This window comes from Leptidea sinapis, chromosome 24, assembly GCF_905404315.1.
Source record: "Leptidea sinapis chromosome 24, ilLepSina1.1, whole genome shotgun sequence".
NCBI classification, from domain to species: domain Eukaryota; kingdom Metazoa; phylum Arthropoda; class Insecta; order Lepidoptera; family Pieridae; genus Leptidea; species Leptidea sinapis.
The window spans coordinates 7733763-7740795 of NC_066288.1; the positions used below are offsets into that span (position 1 = coordinate 7733763).

The 7033-nt window shown below is 35.1% G+C and overlaps 1 long non-coding RNA gene across 1 annotated transcript; it reads left to right on the forward strand.

Annotated features, from left to right (window-relative positions):
- Window positions 1-4643: 4643 nt before the first annotated feature.
- Window positions 4644-5493, forward strand: LOC126971825 (uncharacterized). The gene is made up of 2 exons (XR_007730998.1): window positions 4644-4721; window positions 4827-5493. It is a non-coding gene; the product is annotated as an uncharacterized LOC126971825 (long non-coding RNA).
- The last annotated feature ends 1540 nt before the right edge of the window (window positions 5494-7033 follow it).

A 7033-nucleotide genomic window follows, 5' to 3' on the forward strand; every position in this document is an offset into this window, starting at 1 on the left:
ATGTGCCTTATCAAACAGCTCTTCAGGATCACCCCCTGTGATGAATGTGGCAGAAGATACACAATGAAACGACGTATCTACGCAACGCCAAGTTATCTAGCCGTTCACAGAGCACTGGGTCGGGGTAGTTGAGTCTCTTGGAATTATGACAAATACTTTATCTAGTGCACTTTACGAAGTATTTTTGTACGTCATCATCATCAGCCGGAAGACATACACTGCTGGACAAAGGCCTCTGCCAAAGATCTCCACGACGATCGGTCCTGCACTGCCCTCATCCAACGTATTCCTTGCAAAGTATTTTTTGCACATAGGCACCAGAAAATACTTTTAAGTAAGATTTTATTCACAAAATGTATTCAAATTTAATATATTTCACCAGAATTATTACAGATTTGTTTATACTAGGCAAGTGCTGACCCGGCAATACATTGAATTATCACAATTTGAAATGTCATTAATGGGTATTTCTAACTCATCAAAATATAGGTTCCAGATAAGTAAACACCAACTCGTGAATGCGAAGCCATAGCGAAGGAATAGTTATACAAGTGGAAGTGCTATGCCATCTCTGGTACCCCAGTATCAGCTCGATCCACCACCACGATCCGATTAGACAACGTTCACCGCAGAGCAACTCAAATCGTTGGGGACTTAATTTTTTGTGAACGGCTGAATCACTTTTCCTTGCGTGTGGACGTCATGCATTCTGTGTCTTCTACCGCATTTGTCACGGGGAGTGTTCCGAAGAGCTGTTTCACCTGATTCCTGCCAATGAATTCAGCCTTCGCACGACACGCCACAAATAGGCTATCATCCCCACCATCACCATTGATGTGTGGCGTTGTTTCACAGCGCGTTTCACTGTATGATGAGCTGCCTTGTGCGGTGTTCCGAGACGATACGACATAGATACCTTAAAAAAAGCGCGTACACTTTCCTTAAGGGCCGGCAACATCCTGTGATTTCTCTGGTGTTGCAAGAGAATGTGGCGGCAGTGATCACTTAACATCAAGTTACCCGTACGCTCGTTTGTCCTCCTGGATGCTATTTATTTTTTCATTATTTCTAGTTTCACAAGCAAATAAAGACCTTTTCCCTAAAAACCAAATATTCAATCTAAATATTAAAAATGTGATAATATGCTTGTTTGTGTTTCACGTCAAAACGTATCACTTCGGAAGGTTTGTGTGAATTTTGTATGAATATAGTAGAACAAGTCACATCAATTTAACCCAAGAACATGTTTCTACTTATTTACGATATTTTGTCGATGTTATTGTGGCACCCACTATCTTTCTGGAATAAAAAATGGCTCCATATGGATTTCAATTGAAGCATTTCCGAAAGACGTCTAGTTCTATGGCACCAGTAGGCGTATATGATAAATTAGTGCCACTACATAAAAATGTTCAATTAAATGCGCGCTCTCCAGGCTTTATATTATTGCTCCGAAACCTAAAAATTGAGTCGCTAACTTTCAAAACCAGCCAAGACACAAAATATTGGCTAATTACTTTTTTATTGTCTTTGGTAGAGAAAGTAACTGTCTAACTACTCATTTCATCAAAATAAACCAAGTCCCTTTATATTTCATACAAAACGCCTTCGAAAACAAGCATTTTTATCAAAATAAGCCAAGTCCAGTAACAAACTCTTATCAAAACCAGCCATGTCCCCGTCAACCAATCAGAGCTTCCGCATGGTCCAAGATGGCTGTCAGTCGTACTTCGGCATAGCTACTGTATTGAGACCGCGTTAGATATTTTAATCGATTTTGATAATAAATTTGACAAAAAACAATGGAAAATATACCAATTATGCCTCCAGATAAAGCAAGGAAACAAGTGATACCAAAAAGTTCAACCAAAAGTGAGAAACAGAAGGAGAAACGGTATGTTTATGTTCCTATTTCCCACTATAACCTCGATTTAGCCATGGCCGCATCACGCACGTTTTAAAATAACGGTCATAACTTAGCAAACCTCTGGAGTCACTGCTTTTGTTTGGAATATATTCTCATATATTTTTTATGTACTTTTGAATTAAATTAAACCCGATATTTCATTTCAAACTCTTAACCTATTTGTTATCTTTTATTTACAAGTTTCAAATAAATCAATTAGGTAATTTAAGTTCTGTTGTACATTCGTAACACGCACTTTTTTCAAATAAGTAGGTAGACACCTACTTACCTACTGTAGACATATTTTAGTCAATACTAGTAGTAATGTGAGTAGAAAGTGTAACTGTAGTGTATATAGGTACCTAGGTTGGTTTACTAACTAAATACGAGCATACATTTTACTTTCATATATTCAGCGGCTGGTCTACCGGTAAAACCGAAGTACACACATAACACTAAACAGATATATCAGTGCAGCCATCTGACATCCAATGACGTTTTCCATTTTCATGCAAATTTTTACCGCAAAGAACAAAGTAGACCAAGACAACTACATATTACAGTTCTGTAAGACTGCTAAGATAGAACGAAAGCGTCCTAGAGACAATACAAAAAACAAAAATATGTCTGTTAAATACTTTGTGAGAAAGCACAAGACAAAAACCAACATTCAAGTGTGCCGGGCAGCCTTTATTGGCATTCTAAGAATCACTCCAAATCGGCTTAAAGGTGTGCTAGCAAGATATTGGAAGTCTGGCTGTATAGCCACAGAAAATCGGGGAGGAGACCGAAAAGAGTTTGAATTCCGGACAAGAAAAGAAGCTGCCATAAATTTCATTCGAGATTTTAAACCTCTTGAAAAGCATTACACACGCGACAAGATAAGGCAACGAATCTATCTAGATCCATCACTCAACATCATAAAGATGTTCAAAATGTATAATGACCAAGCAGCGCCCGGAATGTCAGTATCAGAATCATTATTCAGAAAAGTTTTTAACCGAAACTTTAACATTGGATTTGGATCACCAAGAACCGATGTGTGTTCAACCTGTTTACAACTACAAGAACAAATAAAATTTGAAAAAGGGACAGCTGAAAAGACAGTTAAGAATCCACAAATTGAGAGCGAAGGCGTTTTTTGACAAACTTAGGGAGGTGAAAGACGAAATGATCACCATCAGCTTTGACTGTCAAAAAAACCTACCTTTGCCGAAAGTGTCTGATCAAATGACGTACTATTCCCGGCAACTTTACCTCTATAATTTCACTGTAGTTATAGGGTCTTCTAATGCCGAGCTTCAAAAAGAAAATGTCAAATCATACGTTTGGACGGAAGACATCACTGCCAAGTCATCAAATGAAATCTGCAGTGCATTATTGCACTGCTTAAATTCAGTGAATACTGAAAATATAAAGACTATTCGATTAATGTCAGACGGATGTGTGGGCCAGAACAAAAATTCGTTTCTCATCGGCATGGCCAGTAAATGGCTTTCCGAGGCTCCGCCCACGTTGAACGTTGAAATTATTTTTCCAGTTACAGGGCACTCGTATATGCCAGCTGATCGCGTATTTGGCCTGACGGAAACGAAGATACGTAAACTTGAAACAATAGTTGATCCAAAAGAATATGAAGAAATATTGGCAGAGCACGCAATGGTTTATAAATTAGGGACTGAGGTTCCCGTTCATGATTACAGGACTGCCGTGGGAGAAGTGGTGAAGCCTACTAATAAGTGGCACTTTCAGATAACTAAAATAAAAAGAGTTATTTTGAGAAGAGGCAAACGAACCCACAAAATTTTGACAAGGGGTGAGATCTCATACCAAAGCGACACTGGAGTAGCGAAATGCCTACTGCGTCCCACCAAAACTTTCATGGATATGACTCCAGAACAAGTCCAGCTGGGAGTCGGCGTGAAGGAAAAGAAATTAAAAGATGTGGAAACCTTGCTAAATACACACTACGGCTGTAACTGGGCTAACCTAGAGGAGTTGGCATTTTATAAAAACGTACTGGCCACAGAACATGAGATAATTTTGTTTTTAAGAATTTAATTTTAATTATACCTACGTTTCTTTAATAAACTTGTTCGTTCTATTTATTATTCCTACCTAATATTAATCCTTTATCATTTTTATACTAATATTATTATAATATAATCAATATTCCTTGTCCTTAGTCCGTCCACTTGAGAGCTGTTATTCAAACTCCTAACAAACGCAGCCAAGTCCAGTACTTCGGTCTCCGTTTGTCAAAAACTGCTCAAGTCCAAACAGAAAAATGCGTTAATGCTGTATCTGCCACACTTATTCAACTTAAATGTTAAACAAAGATAGAGGATAGTATAAAATAGATAATTTGCCAGCAAAAAAATAAATGTGTACCGTTACTACGTAAAAACAAAATAAAAAAACGTTTTGTGGCTAGACAACCTTTTTGGACTTGGCTTGTTTTGAAATTTAGCGACTCAATTATTGGCTGAATGCACAATGCAGAATAAAGCTGATTGATAGTCTGACTTTCTAGAATCATGACAGGCGACAGTTGACGCCTGACAAGTGACAGCTGACAATGATTATTCAAGAGACAACTAGGGATGGTGATTTTTCCTGACAAGATCTATTTATAAATCGATGCGAATCGTATGCTGATGCATCGATTCACAAAAAAACCAATATCAAAAAATTCGATTGCTATAAAAACGTTATTTTATCCAGTTTGCATTTATAATGTAAATCAATCAGCGGTTTTACCTCAGGGAATTTGATAAAAACAATCTTTTTTATTACCAAATCAAAGTCAGATCAGGTATGAAAGAAAATGTTTATATACAAAATATTTTTTTTTTACGATAAAGTTAAATTTTCCAATAAAATATATTTAAACTAGGTATTTAGAAATAAGTTTTTCCAGTCTTTTCAGATTCTAGCGGTTCCACTTATCACTTGCAATTTCGTGGGCCATTGAAAAAACCGCTCATTAGGAACGTATGATCCCATAATACTCGTATTTTTTTATGAAAGCTGAGATAAAGTTTTTTTTGTTCTTACCAGTATAGTTTACGTACGTAAAGATTTTTTTTCCTATAATAGAGGGAAAGCAAACCATACAGTCATCTTACGCGTTAGTACTTATCCCTACTTTCAACTAATTATTATTGAAAATATTTTTTTTATATTATATGATTGATAAATAGCTGAGTAGCGATTTTTCAAGGGTGAAATGTTGATTCACTGGATAAAACCATGCTGCATATCGATTTAAAAAATCGATGTTTTCGAACTGAAAGATCTATTTTTCGATTATTCGATCTTAGATCGTCATCCCTATTCCCTAACAACCAGATATTTTAAAATTTTTGATTCTTGTTGGTTACTTCTTGTGTGAAATGTTATTTTGACGAAATGAAGCGTTGGACTTGGCAAACTTACAAGCGTTATACTTTAATGTAGTATTTATATATAATCATAATATTGAGCTGTCGATAAAATATTCTTTGATAATTTAAAAACCCATGTCATATTCTACTTTGCAAGAAAACCCAGTGCAACAGCCATCTATAATTCCAGAGTCGGTAAAGGTTAGTTCCTGGATACATTTAAGTTGTTTTAAAGTTTGTGTTGACATATATTAGTTATGTTTTTAACATTTTTACAGAAAATAATCTCAATGGAAAAGGATAATGAAACTAACGCTAATCGAAAGTCACGAATTGACCTAAATGCACTGCCGGCTCGTCAATACTTAGACCAGACAGTGGTACCAATATTGCTGCAGGGATTATCAGCACTCGCGAAAGAGAGACCCTCAGAGCCTATAAACTACTTAGCAGCTTATTTATTAAAAAATAAAAACTCTTTTGACATTAATAATTCTAATGGCAATAATAATACACCACCAAATCCACAGACATAAATTAAGTTTATTATTATTTCAAATTTATATGCTGTGATGAAGCCAAGAATTAGGGTTACACCCTGTGTTCGGAGACTTTTTTTGTACAAAACATGTAGGTATAATGATACATTAAGATTTGTATTGATAAGCCATAAATTGAAAAGGAAGTGTTGTATTTAAAGTAGACAATTTGTTTTTTTTATTTAATTTTTTGTCAGTTGTACAAAGGTAAACTTTTCGAGTTGAAGAAATTGTAAGTTTGAAGTTGCTTTTCAGATAAATTAGTATTGTATGGTTATTGTCAATTGTAATTCTGAAAGCCATGAAAATTGGTAAGGTCATCCTGTCTTATGTGTCTCTATGTAAGTGTTGATGCCTCTATAAGTATATAGAGGAATATATGTATAAGATTTTTAGAGCATCCTATTAGCTTGGTATACTATATAATAATTTTACCAGTAGGAGGCTGCTTTGCACAGGATGCCGGCTAGATTATGGGTACCACAGTGGCACCTATTTCTGCAGTGAAGCAGCAATGTGTGAACATTACTGTGTTTCGGTCTGAAGGGTGCCGGAGCTAGTGAAATTACTGGGCATTTAAGCTTTTTCCAATAATCCTGAGTACTGTATTGTAATGGCCAGGGTGATCAATTACCATCAGCTGAACACCTCGCTCGCCTCATTCTCTTATTTTCATATAAAAAAAAATCAACATTTTATTTGCAGCCCATCCATTTAATACTTTTCTTGATGTTTCTATTGATCACAGTAATATACATACTATACACAGAATAGTTTGCTCAGAATTCTTGGTAAAATAAATTTGACATTTTGGAAGAACATAGTCTTAAACACAAATTTTGGTCACATATAACTGCTAAAGAAGAAAAATATATTCATGGAAATGTTTTCTAATGGAATGGAAAAGTTACTTAACAAAATTGTAAATTTTTGTACTCAAAGTATAATAAAGCTGTGTAGATAAAATATTGAGTCTATTTGTACTGGATAAAGCATTTATTTGTCAAAATTCAAATTACTTAATATGTATTCAATTTATATTGATGTACCATAATTTATACTTGTTAACATCAGCGTAACTATCATTCAATATGAATTCTATCTTATTCATTGTAATTATATTATATTAAATACTTTTAACTCATGCTTTCTGTTTTATTTAAATATGGTTTATGAATAAATAAGATATTATGTAGAATCAG